Source organism: Opisthocomus hoazin, chromosome 34 (genome assembly GCF_030867145.1).
Source record: "Opisthocomus hoazin isolate bOpiHoa1 chromosome 34, bOpiHoa1.hap1, whole genome shotgun sequence".
NCBI lineage: Eukaryota > Metazoa > Chordata > Aves > Opisthocomiformes > Opisthocomidae > Opisthocomus > Opisthocomus hoazin.
Genome location: NC_134447.1, coordinates 2272212 through 2285555, shown reverse-complemented (window position 1 = coordinate 2285555; position 13344 = coordinate 2272212).

The following is a 13344-nucleotide window of genomic DNA, read 5'->3' as shown; positions in this document are numbered from 1 at the left end:
AAGCAAGCAGTCCCAGTCTTTGTGCCTCTGTGTGAGCAGTGCCATGGGCAGATGAGGCTGAGCAACAGCTTTCCAGGCTAGCCCCTTCTGGCTGCCAGCTATCTGCAGACGTTTGCATTTTCAGAGCAGGGCTGGGAAAGGAGCCTGGCAGGAACACCCCTCATTTCCAGTGTACGTTGGAAGTTTGAGGTGGCAAGACAAGCAAGCAGCCCCAGTCTCTGTGCCTCTGTGCGAGCAGTGCCATGGGCAGATGAGGCTGAGCAACAGCTTTCCAGGCTAGCCCCTTCTGGCTGCCAGCTATCTGCAGACGTTCGCATTTTCAGAGCTGGTCTACGAAAGTAGCCTTGGAGGGACTTCCCATTCCCCTGGATACGTTTGAAGTTTGAGGTGGCAAGACAAGCAAGCAGCCCCAGTCTCTGTGCCTCTGTGCGAGCAGTGCATGGGCAGATGAGGCTGAGCAACAGCTTTCCAGGCTAGCCCCTTCTGGCTGCCAGCTATCTGCACACGTTCACATTTTCGGAGTAGGGCTACCGGAGGCGTCCAGTACGGACAACATAAGATACGTTTGAAGTTTGAGGTGGCAAGACAAGCAAGCAGCCCCAGTCTCTGTGCCTCTGTGCGAGCAGTGCCATGGGCAGATGAGGCTGAGCAACATCTTTCCAGGCTAGCCCCTTCTGGCTGCCAGCTATCCGCAGACGTTCGCATTTTCGGAGCAGGGCTGCGAAAGGAGCCTGGCAGGGACACCTCCCATTTCAAGTGTACGTTGGAAGTTTGAGGTGGCAAGAGAAGCAAGCAGCCCCAGTCTCTGTGCCTCTGTGCGAGCAGTGCCATGGGCAGATGAGGCTGAGCAACAGCTTTCCAGGCTAGCCCCTTCTGGCTGCCATCTCTCTGCAGACGTTCGCATTCTCAGAGCAGGGCTACCGGAGGCGCCCAGCACGGACAACATAAGTTACACTTGAAGTTTGAGGTGGCAAGACAAGCAAGCAGCCCCAGTCTGTGTGCCTCTGTGCGATCAGTGCCATGGGCAGATGAGGCTGAGCAACAGCTTTCCAGGCTAGCCCCTTCTGGCTGCCAGCTATCTGCATATGTTCGCATTCTCAGAGCAGGGCTGCGAAAGGAGCCTGGCAGGGACCCCCTCCATTTCCAGTCAACGTTTGAAGTTTGAGGTGGCAAGACAAGCAAGCAGCCCCAGTCTCTGTGCCTCTGTGCGAACAGTGCCATGGGCAGATGAGGCTGAGCAACAGCATTCCAGGCTAGCCCCTTCTGGCTGCCAGCTATCTGCAGACGTTCGCATTCTCAGAGCAGGGCTACCGAAGGCGCCCATCATGGACAACATAAGTTACGTTTGAAGTTTGAGGTGGCAAGACAAGCAAGCAGCTCCAGTCTCTGTGCCTCTGTGCGGGCAGTGCCATGGGCAGATGAGGCTGAGCAACAGCTTTCCAGGCTAGCCCCTTCTGGCTGCCAGCTATCCGCAGACGTTCGCATTTTCAGAGCAGGGCTGAGAAAGGAGCCTGGCAGTGACCCCCCCGATTTCCAGTCTACGTTTGAAGTTTGAGGAGCAAGACAAGCAAGCAGCCCCAGTCTCTGTGCCTCTGTGCGAGCAGTGCCATGCGCAGATGAGGCTGAGCAACAGCTTTCCAGGCTAGCCCCTTCTGGCTGCCAGCTATCTGCAGACGTTCGCATTTTCGAAGCAGGGCTGGGAAAGGAGCCTGGCAGGGACCCCCCCATTTCCAGGCTACGTTTGAGGTTTGAGGTGCAAGACAAGCAAGCAGCCCCAGTCTCTGTGCCTCTGTGTGAGCAGTGCCATGGGCAGATGAGGCTGAGCAACAGCTTTCCAGGCTAGCCCCTTCTGGCTGCCAGCTATCTGCAGACGTTCGCATTTTCGGAACAGGCCTGCGACAGGAGTCTGGCAGGCACCCCCCCATTTCCAGTCTCCGTTTGAAGTTTGAGGTGGCAAGACAAGCAAGCAGTCCCAGTCTCTGTGCCTCTGTGCGAGCAGTGCCATGGGCAGATGAAGCTGAACAACAGCTTTCCAGGTTAGCCCCTTCTGGCTGCCAGCTATCTGCAGACGTTCACATTTTCAGTGCAGGGCTGGGAAAGGAACCTGGCAGGGACACCCCCCATTTCCAGTGTACGCTGTAAGTTTGAGGTGCAAGACAAGCAAGCAGCCCCAGTCTCTGTGCCTCTGCGTGAGCAGTGCCATGGGAAGATGAGGCTGAGCAAGAGCTTTCCAGGCTAGCCCCTTCTGGCTGCCAGCTATCTGCAGACGTTCGCATTTTCGGAGCAGGGCTGTGACAGGAGTCTTGCAGGCAGCCCCCCATTTCCAGTCTACGTTTGAAGTTGGAGGTGGCAAGACAAGCAAGCAGCCCCAGTCTCTGTGCCTCTGTGCGAGCAGTGCCATGGGCAGATGAGGCTGAGTAACAGCTTTCCAGGCTAGCCCCTTCTGGCTTCCAGCTATCTGCAGATGTTCGCATTCTCAGAGCAGGGCTACCGGAGGCGCCCAGCACGGACAGCATAACAGACGTTTGAAGTTTGAGGTGGCAAGACAAGCAAGCAGTCCCAGTCTTTGTGCCTCTGTGTGAGCAGTGCCATGGGCAGATGAGGCTGAGCAACAGCTTTCCAGGCTAGCCCCTTCTGGCTGCCAGCTATCTGCAGACGTTTGCATATTCAGAGCAGGGCTGGGAAAGGAGCCTGGCAGGAACACCCCTCATTTCCAGTGTACGTTGGAAGTTTGAGGTGGCAAGACAAGCAAGCAGCCCCAGTCTTTGTGCCTCTGTGCGAGCAGTGCCATGGGCAGATGAGGCTGAGCAACAGCTTTCCAGGCTAGCCCCTTCTGGCTGCCAGCTATCTGCAGACGTTCGCATTTTCAGAGCTGGTCTACGAAAGTAGCCTTGGAGGGACTTCCCATTCCCCTGGATACGTTTGAAGTTTGAGGTGGCAAGACAAGCAAGCAGCCCCAGTCTCTGTGCCTCTGTGCGAGCAGTGCCATGGGCAGATGAGGCTGAGCAACAGCTTTCCAGGCTAGCCCCTTCTGGCTGCCAGCTATCTGCACACGTTCACATTTTCGGAGTAGGGCTACCGGAGGCGTCCAGTACGGACAACATAAGATACGTTTGAAGTTTGAGGTGGCAAGGCAAGCAAGCAGCCCCAGTCTCTGTGCCTCTGTGCGAGCAGTGCCATGGGCAGATGAGGCTGAGCAACATCTTTCCAGGATAGCCCCTTCTGGCTGCCAGCTATCTGCAGACGTTCGCATTCTCAGAGCAGGGCTGCAAAAGGAGCCTGGCAGGGACCCCCCCAATTTCCAGTCAACGTTTGAAGTTTGAGGTGGCAAGACAAGCAAGCAGCCCCAGTCTCTGAGCCTCTGTGCGAGCAGTGCCATGGGCAGATGAGGCTGAGCAACAGCTTTCCAGGCTAGCCCCTTCTGGCTGCCAGCTATCAGCAGAAGTTCGCATTCTCAGAGAAGGGCTACCGGAGGCGCCCAGTGCGGACAACATAAGCTACGTTTGAAGTTTGAGGTGGCAAGACAAGCAAGCAGCTCCAGTCTCTGTGCCTCTGTGCGGGCAGTGCCATGGGCAGATGAGGCTGAGCAACAGCTTTCCAGGCTAGCCCCTTCTGGCTGCCAGCTATCCGCAGACGTTCGCATTTTCAGAGCAGGGCTGATAAAGGAGCCTGGCAGTGACCCCCCCGATTTCCAGTCTACGTTTGAAGTTTGAGGAGCAAGACAAGCAAGCAGCCCCAGTCTCTGTGCCTCTGTGCGAGCAGTGCCATGCGCAGATGAGGCTGAGCAACAGCTTTCCAGGCTAGCCCCTTCTGGCTGCCAGCTATCTGCAGACGTTCGCATTTTCGAAGCAGGGCTGGGAAAGGAGCCTGGCAGGGACCCCCCCATTTCCAGGCTACGTTTGAGGTTTGAGGTGCAAGACAAGCAAGCAGCCCCAGTCTCTGTGCCTCTGTGTGAGCAGTGCCATGGGCAGATGAGGCTGAGCAACAGCTTTCCAGGCTAGCCCCTTCTGGCTGCCAGCTATCTGCAGACGTTCGCATTTTCGGAACAGGCCTGCGACAGGAGTCTGGCAGGCACCCCCCCATTTCCAGTCTCCGTTTGAAGTTTGAGGTGGCAAGACAAGCAAGCAGTCCCAGTCTCTGTGCCTCTGTGCGAGCAGTGCCATGGGCAGATGAAGCTGAACAACAGCTTTCCAGGTTAGCCCCTTCTGGCTGCCAGCTATCTGCAGACGTTCACATTTTCAGTGCAGGGCTGGGAAAGGAACCTGGCAGGGACACCCCCCATTTCCAGTGTACGCTGTAAGTTTGAGGTGCAAGACAAGCAAGCAGCCCCAGTCTCTGTGCCTCTGCGTGAGCAGTGCCATGGGAAGATGAGGCTGAGCAACAGCTTTCCAGGCTAGCCCCTTCTGGCTGCCAGCTATCTGCAGACGTTCGCATTTTCGGAGCAGGGCTGTGACAGGAGTCTTGCAGGCAGCCCCCCATTTCCAGTCTACGTTTGAAGTTGGAGGTGGCAAGACAAGCAAGCAGCCCCAGTCTCTGTGCCTCTGTGCGAGCAGTGCCATGGGCAGATGAGGCTGAGTAACAGCTTTCCAGGCTAGCCCCTTCTGGCTTCCAGCTATCTGCAGATGTTCGCATTCTCAGAGCAGGGCTACCGGAGGCGCCCAGCACGGACAGCATAACAGACGTTTGAAGTTTGAGGTGGCAAGACAAGCAAGCAGTCCCAGTCTTTGTGCCTCTGTGTGAGCAGTGCCATGGGCAGATGAGGCTGAGCAACAGCTTTCCAGGCTAGCCCCTTCTGGCTGCCAGCTATCTGCAGACGTTTGCATTTTCAGAGCAGGGCTGGGAAAGGAGCCTGGCAGGAACACCCCTCATTTCCAGTGTACGTTGGAAGTTTGAGGTGGCAAGACAAGCAAGCAGCCCCAGTCTCTGTGCCTCTGTGCGAGCAGTGCCATGGGCAGATGAGGCTGAGCAACAGCTTTCCAGGCTAGCCCCTTCTGGCTGCCAGCTATCTGCAGACGTTCGCATTTTCAGAGCTGGTCTACGAAAGTAGCCTTGGAGGGACTTCCCATTCCCCTGGATACGTTTGAAGTTTGAGGTGGCAAGACAAGCAAGCAGCCCCAGTCTCTGTGCCTCTGTGCGAGCAGTGCATGGGCAGATGAGGCTGAGCAACAGCTTTCCAGGCTAGCCCCTTCTGGCTGCCAGCTATCTGCACACGTTCACATTTTCGGAGTAGGGCTACCGGAGGCGTCCAGTACGGACAACATAAGATACGTTTGAAGTTTGAGGTGGCAAAACAAGCAAGCAGCCCCAGTCTCTGTGCCTCTGTGCGAGCAGTGCCATGGGCAGATGAGGCTGAGCAACATCTTTCCAGGCTAGCCCCTTCTGGCTGCCAGCTATCCGCAGACGTTCGCATTTTCGGAGCAGGGCTGCGAAAGGAGCCTGGCAGGGACACCTCCCATTTCCAGTGTACGTTGGAAGTTTGAGGTGGCAAGAGAAGCAAGCAGCCCCAGTCTCTGTGCCTCTGTGCGAGCAGTGCCATGGGCAGATGAGGCTGAGCAACAGCTTTCCAGGCTAGCCCCTTCTGGCTGCCAGCTCTCTGCAGACGTTCGCATTCTCAGAGCAGGGCTACCGGAGGCGCCCAGCACGGACAACATAAGTTACACTTGAAGTTTGAGGTGGCAAGACAAGCAAGCAGCCCCAGTCTGTGTGCCTCTGTGCGATCAGTGCCATGGGCAGATGAGGCTGAGCAACAGCTTTCCAGGCTAGCCCCTTCTGGCTGCCAGCTATCTGCATATGTTCGCATTCTCAGAGCAGGGCTGCGAAAGGAGCCTGGCAGGGACCCCCTCCATTTCCAGTCAACGTTTGAAGTTTGAGGTGGCAAGACAAGCAAGCAGCCCCAGTCTCTGTGCCTCTGTGCGAACAGTGCCATGGGCAGATGAGGCTGAGCAACAGCATTCCAGGCTAGCCCCTTCTGGCTGCCAGCTATCTGCAGACGTTCGCATTCTCAGAGCAGGGCTACCGAAGGCGCCCATCATGGACAACATAAGTTACGTTTGAAGTTTGAGGTGGCAAGACAAGCAAGCAGCCCTAGTCTCTGTGCCTCTGTGCGAGCAGTGCCATGGGCAGATGAGGCTGAGCAACAGCTTTCCAGGCTAGCCCCTTCTGGCTGCCAGCTATCTGCAGACGTTCGCATTCTCAGAGCAGGGCTACCGGAGGCGCCCAGCACGGACAGCATAAGTTACGTTTGAAGTTTGAGGTGGCAAGACAAGCAAGCAGCTCCAGTCTCTGTGCCTCTGTGCGAGCAGTGCCCTGGGCAGATGAGGCTGAGCAACAGCTTTCCAGGCTAGCCCCTTCTGGCTGCCAGCTATCCGCAGACGTTCGCATTTTCAGACTAGGGCTGCGAAAGGAGCCTGGCAGGGACTCCCCCATTTCCAGGCTACGTTTGAGGTTTGAGGTGCAAGACAAGCAAGAAGCCCCAGTCTCTGTGTCTCTGTGCGAGCAGTGCCATGGGCAGATGAGGCTGAGCAACAGCTTTCCAGGCTAGCCCCTTCTGGCTGCCAGCTATCTGCAGACGTTCGCATTCTCAGAGCAGGGCTACCGGAGGCGCCCAGCACAGACAACATAAGTTACGTTTGAAGTTTGAGGTGGCAAGACAAGCAAGCAGCCCCAGTCTCTGTGCCTCTGTGCGAGCAGTGCCGTGCGCGGATGAGGCTGAGCAACAGCTTTCCAGGCTAGCCCCTTCTGGCTGCCAGCTATCTGCAGACGTTCACATTTTCAGTGCAGGGCTGGGAAAGGAACCTGGCAGGGACACCCCCCATTTCCAGTGTACGCTGTAAGTTTGAGGTGCAAGAAAAGCAAGCAGCCCCAGTCTCTGTGCCTCTGTGCGAGCAGTGCCGTGCGCGGATGAGGCTGAGCAAGAGCTTTCCAGGCTAGCCCCTTCTGGCTGCCAGCTATCTGCAGACGTTCGCATTTTCGGAGCAGGGCTGTGACAGGAGTCTTGCAGGCAGCCCCCCATTTCCAGTCTACGTTTGAAGTTGGAGGTGGCAAGACAAGCAAGCAGCCCCAGTCTCTGTGCCTCTGTGCGAGCAGTGCCATGGGCAGATGAGGCTGAGTAACAGCTTTCCAGGCTAGCCCCTTCTGGCTTCCAGCTATCTGCAGATGTTCGCATTCTCAGAGCAGGGCTACCGGAGGCGCCCAGCACGGACAGCATAACAGACGTTTGAAGTTTGAAGTGGCAAGACAAGCAAGCAGTCCCAGTCTCTGTGCCTCTGTGCGAGCAGTGCCATGGGCAGATGAAGCTGAACAACAGCTTTCCAGGTTAGCCCCTTCTGGCTGCCAGCTATCTGCAGACGTTCACATTTTCAGTGCAGGGCTGGGAAAGGAACCTGGCAGGGACACCCCCCATTTCCAGTGTACGCTGTAAGTTTGAGGTGCAAGACAAGCAAGCAGCCCCAGTCTCTGTGCCTCTGCGTGAGCAGTGCCATGGGAAGATGAGGCTGAGCAAGAGCTTTCCAGGCTAGCGCCTTCTGGCTGCCAGCTATCTGCAGACGTTCGCATTTTCGGATCAGGGCTGTGACAGGAGTCTTGCAGGCAGCCCCCCATTTCCAGTCTACGTTTGAAGTTGGAGGTGGCAAGACAAGCAAGCAGCCCCAGTCTCTGTGCCTCTGTGCGAGCAGTGCCATGGGCAGATGAGGCTGAGTAACAGCTTTCCAGGCTAGCCCCTTCTGGCTTCCAGCTATCTGCAGATGTTCGCATTCTCAGAGCAGGGCTACCGGAGGCGCCCAGCACGGACAGCATAACAGACGTTTGAAGTTTGAGGTGGCAAGACAAGCAAGCAGTCCCAGTCTTTGTGCCTCTGTGTGAGCAGTGCCATGGGCAGATGAGGCTGAGCAACAGCTTTCCAGGCTAGCCCCTTCTGGCTGCCAGCTATCTGCAGACGTTTGCATTTTCAGAGCAGGGCTGGGAAAGGAGCCTGGCAGGAACACCCCTCATTTCCAGTGTACGTTGGAAGTTTGAGGTGGCAAGACAAGCAAGCAGCCCCAGTCTCTGTGCCTCTGTGCGAGCAGTGCCATGGGCAGATGAGGCTGAGCAACAGCTTTCCAGGCTAGCCCCTTCTGGCTGCCAGCTATCTGCAGACGTTCGCATTTTCAGAGCTGGTCTACGAAAGTAGCCTTGGAGGGACTTCCCATTCCCCTGGATACGTTTGAAGTTTGAGGTGGCAAGACAAGCAAGCAGCCCCAGTCTCTGTGCCTCTGTGCGAGCAGTGCATGGGCAGATGAGGCTGAGCAACAGCTTTCCAGGCTAGCCCCTTCTGGCTGCCAGCTATCTGCACACGTTCACATTTTCGGAGTAGGGCTACCGGAGGCGTCCAGTACGGACAACATAATATACGTTTGAAGTTTGAGGTGGCAAGACAAGCAAGCAGCCCCAGTCTCTGTGCCTCTGTGCGAGCAGTGCCATGGGCAGATGAGGCTGAGCAACATCTTTCCAGGCTAGCCCCTTCTGGCTGCCAGCTATCCGCAGACGTTCGCATTTTCGGAGCAGGGCTGCGAAAGGAGCCTGGCAGGGACACCTCCCATTTCCAGTGTACGTTGGAAGTTTGAGGTGGCAAGAGAAGCAAGCAGCCCCAGTCTCTGTGCCTCTGTGCGAGCAGTGCCATGGGCAGATGAGGCTGAGCAACAGCTTTCCAGGCTAGCCCCTTCTGGCTGCCAGCTCTCTGCAGACGTTCGCATTCTCAGAGCAGGGCTACCGGAGGCGCCCAGCACGGACAACATAAGTTACACTTGAAGTTTGAGGTGGCAAGACAAGCAAGCAGCCCCAGTCTGTGTGCCTCTGTGCGATCAGTGCCATGGGCAGATGAGGCTGAGCAACAGCTTTCCAGGCTAGCCCCTTCTGGCTGCCAGCTATCTGCATATGTTCGCATTCTCAGAGCAGGGCTACCGGAGGCGCCCAGCACGGACAGCATAACAGACGTTTGAAGTTTGAGGTGGCAAGACAAGCAAGCAGCTCCAGTCTCTGTGCCTCTGTGCGAGCAGTGCCCTGGGCAGATGAGGCTGAGCAACAGCTTTCCAGGCTAGCCCCTTCTGGCTGCCAGCTATCCGCAGACGTTCGCATTTTCAGACTAGGGCTGCGAAAGGAGCCTGGCAGGGACTCCCCCATTTCCAGGCTACGTTTGAGGTTTGAGGTGCAAGACAAGCAAGAAGCCCCAGTCTCTGTGTCTCTGTGCGAGCAGTGCCATGGGCAGATGAGGCTGAGCAACAGCTTTCCAGGCTAGCCCCTTCTGGCTGCCAGCTATCTGCAGACGTTCGCATTCTCAGAGCAGGGCTACCGGAGGCGCCCAGCACAGACAACATAAGTTACGTTTGAAGTTTGAGGTGGCAAGACAAGCAAGCAGCCCCAGTCTCTGTGCCTCTGTGCGAGCAGTGCCGTGCGCGGATGAGGCTGAGCAACAGCTTTCCAGGCTAGCCCCTTCTGGCTGCCAGCTATCTGCAGACGTTCACATTTTCAGTGCAGGGCTGGGAAAGGAACCTGGCAGGGACACCCCCCATTTCCAGTGTACGCTGTAAGTTTGAGGTGCAAGAAAAGCAAGCAGCCCCAGTCTCTGTGCCTCTGTGCGAGCAGTGCCGTGCGCGGATGAGGCTGAGCAAGAGCTTTCCAGGCTAGCCCCTTCTGGCTGCCAGCTATCTGCAGACGTTCGCATTTTCGGAGCAGGGCTGTGACAGGAGTCTTGCAGGCAGCCCCCCATTTCCAGTCTACGTTTGAAGTTGGAGGTGGCAAGACAAGCAAGCAGCCCCAGTCTCTGTGCCTCTGTGCGAGCAGTGCCATGGGCAGATGAGGCTGAGTAACAGCTTTCCAGGCTAGCCCCTTCTGGCTTCCAGCTATCTGCAGATGTTCGCATTCTCAGAGCAGGGCTACCGGAGGCGCCCAGCACGGACAGCATAACAGACGTTTGAAGTTTGAGGTGGCAAGACAAGCAAGCAGTCCCAGTCTTTGTGCCTCTGTGTGAGCAGTGCCATGGGCAGATGAGGCTGAGCAACAGCTTTCCAGGCTAGCCCCTTCTGGCTGCCAGCTATCTGCAGACGTTTGCATTTTCAGAGCAGGGCTGGGAAAGGAGAGTGGCAGGAACACCCCTCATTTCCAGTGTACGTTGGAAGTTTGAGGTGGCAAGACAAGAAAACAGCCCCAGTCTCTGTGCCTCTGTGCGAGCAGTGTCATGGGCAGATGAGGCTGAGCAACAGCTTTCCAGGCTAGCCCCTTCTGGCTGCCAGCTATCTGCACACGTTCACATTTTCGGAGTAGGGCTACCGGAGGCGTCCAGTACGGACAACATAAGATACGTTTGAAGTTTGAGGTGGCAAGACAAGCAAGCAGCCCCAGTCTCTGTGCCTCTGTGCGAGCAGTGCCATGGGCAGATGAGGCTGAGCAACATCTTTCCAGGCTAGCCCCTTCTGGCTGCCAGCTATCCGCAGACGTTCGCATTCTCAGAGCAGGGCTGCGAAAGGAGCCTGGCAGGGACCCCCCCGATTTCCAGTCTACGTTTCAAGTTTGAGGTGGCAAGACAAGGAAGCAGCCCCAGTCTCTGTGTCTCTGTGCGAGCAGTGCCATGGGCAGATGAGGCTGAGCAACAGCTTTCCAGGCTAGCCCCTTCTGGCTGCCAGCTATCTGCAGACGTTCGCATTTTCAGAGCAGGGCTACGAAAGTAGCCTTGGAGGGACTTCCCCGTCCCCAGGTTACGTTTGAAGTTTGAGGTGGCAAGACAAGCAAGCAGCCCCAGTCTCTGTGCCTCTGTGCGAGCAGTGCCATGGGCAGATGAGGCTGAGCAACAGCTTTCCAGGCTAGAGCCTTCTAGCTGCCAGCTATCTGCAGACGTTCACATTTTCAGAGCAGGGCTGGGAAAGGAGCCTGGCAGGGACACCTCCCATTTCCAGTGTACGTTGGAAGTTTGAGGTGGCAAGACAAGCAAGCAGCCCCAGTCTCTGTGCCTCTGTGCGAGCAGTGCCATGGGCAGATGAGGCTGAGCAACAGCTTTCCAGGCTAGCCCCTTCTGGCTGCCAGCTCTCTGCAGACGTTCGCATTCTCAGAGCAGGGCTACCGGAGGCGCCCAGCACGGACAACATAAGTTACACTTGAAGTTTGAGGTGGCAAGACAAGCAAGCAGCCCCAGTCTCTGTGCCTCTGTGCGAGCAGTGCCATGGGCAGATGAGGCTGAGCAACAGCTTTCCAGGCTAGCCCCTTCTGGCTGCCAGCTATCTGCAGACGTTCGCATTTTCAGAGCAGGTCTACGAAAGTAGCCTTGGAGGGACTTCCCCGTCCCCAGGTTACGTTTGAAGTTTGAGGTGGCAAGACAAGCAAGCAGCCCCAGTCTCTGTGCCTCTGTGCGAGCAGTGCCATGGGCAGATGAGGCTGAGCAACAGCTTTCCAGGCTAGAGCCTTCTGGCTGCCAGCTATCTGCAGACGTTCACATTTTCAGAGCAGGGCTGGGAAAGGAGTCTGGCAGGGACACCTCCCATTTCCAGTGTACGTTGGAAGTTTGAGGTGGCAAGACAAGCAAGCAGCCCCAGTCTCTGTGCCTCTGTGCGAGCAGTGCCATGGGCAGATGAGGCTGAGCAACAGCTTTCCAGGCTAGCCCCTTCTGGCTGCCAGCTCTCTGCAGACGTTCGCATTCTCAGAGCAGGGCTACCGGAGGCGCCTAGCACGGACAACATAAGTTACACTTGAAGTTTGAGGTGGCAAGACAAGCAAGCAGCCCCAGTCTCTGTGCCTCTGTGCGAGCAGTGCCATGGGCAGATGAGGCTGAGCAACAGCTTTCCAGGCTAGCCCCTTCTGGCTGCCAGCTATCTGCATATGTTCGCATTCTCAGAGCAGGGCTGCGAAAGGAGCCTGGCAGGGACCCCCTCCATTTCCAGTCAACGTTTGAAGTTTGAGGTGGCAAGACAAGCAAGCAGCCCCAGTCTCTGTGCCTCTGTGCGAACAGTGCCATGGGCAGATGAGGCTGAGCAACAGCTTTCCAGGCTAGCCCCTTCTGACTGCCAGCTATCTGCAGACGTTCGCATTCTCAGAGCAGGGCTACCGAAGGCGCCCATCATGGACAACATAAGTTACGTTTGAAGTTTGAGGTGGCAAGACAAGCAAGCAGCCCTAGTCTCTGTGCCTCTGTGCGAGCAGTGCCATGGGCAGATGAGGCTGAGCAACAGCTTTCCAGGCTAGCCCCTTCTGGCTGCCAGCTATCTGCAGACGTTCGCATTCTCAGAGCAGGGCTACCGGAGGCGCCCAGCACGGACAACATAAGATACGTTTGAAGTTTGAGGTGGCAAGACAAGCAAGCAGCTCCAGTCTCTGTGCCTCTGTGCGAGCAGTGCCATGGGCAGATGAGGCTGAGCAACAGCTTTCCAGCCTAGCCCCTTCTGGCTGCCAGCTATCTGCAGACGTTTGCATTTTCAGAGCAGGGCTGGGAAAGGAGCCTGGCAGGAACACCCCTCATTTCCAGTGTACGTTTGAAGTTTGAGGTGGCAAGACAAGCAAGCAGCCCCAGTCTCTGTGCCTCTGTGCGAGCAGTGCCATGGGCAGATGAGGCTGAGCAACAGCTTTCCAGGCTAGCCCCTTCTGGCTGCCAGCTATCTGCAGACGTTCGCATTTTCGGAACAGGCCTGCGACAGGAGTCTGGCAGGCACCCCCCCATTTCCAGTCTCCGTTTGAAGTTTGAGGTGGCAAGACAAGCAAGCAGTCCCAGTCTCTGTGCCTCTGTGCGAGCAGTGCCATGGGCAGATGAAGCTGAACAACAGCTTTCCAGGTTAGCCCCTTCTGGCTGCCAGCTATCTGCAGACGTTCACATTTTCAGTGCAGGGCTGGGAAAGGAACCTGGCAGGGACACCCCCCATTTCCAGTGTACGCTGTAAATTTGAGGTGCAAGACAAGCAAGCAGCCCCAGTCTCTGTGCCTCTGCGTGAGCAGTGCCATGGGAAGATGAGGCTGAGCAAGAGCTTTCCAGGCTAGCCCCTTCTGGCTGCCAGCTATCTGCAGACGTTCGCATTTTCGGAGCAGGGCTGTGACAGGAGTCTTGCAGGCAGACCCCCATTTCCAGTCTACGTTTGAAGTTGGAGGTGGCAAGACAAGCAAGCAGCCCCAGTCTCTGTGCCTCTGTGCGAGCAGTGCCATGGGCAGATGAGGCTGAGTAACAGCTTTCCAGGCTAGCCCCTTCTGGCTGCCAGCTATCTGCACACGTTCACATTTTCGGAGTAGGGCTACCGGAGGCGTCCAGTACGGACAACATAAGATACGTTTGAAGTTTGAGGTGGCAAGACAAGCAAGCAGCCCCAGTCTCTGTGCCTCTGTGCGAGCAGTGCCATG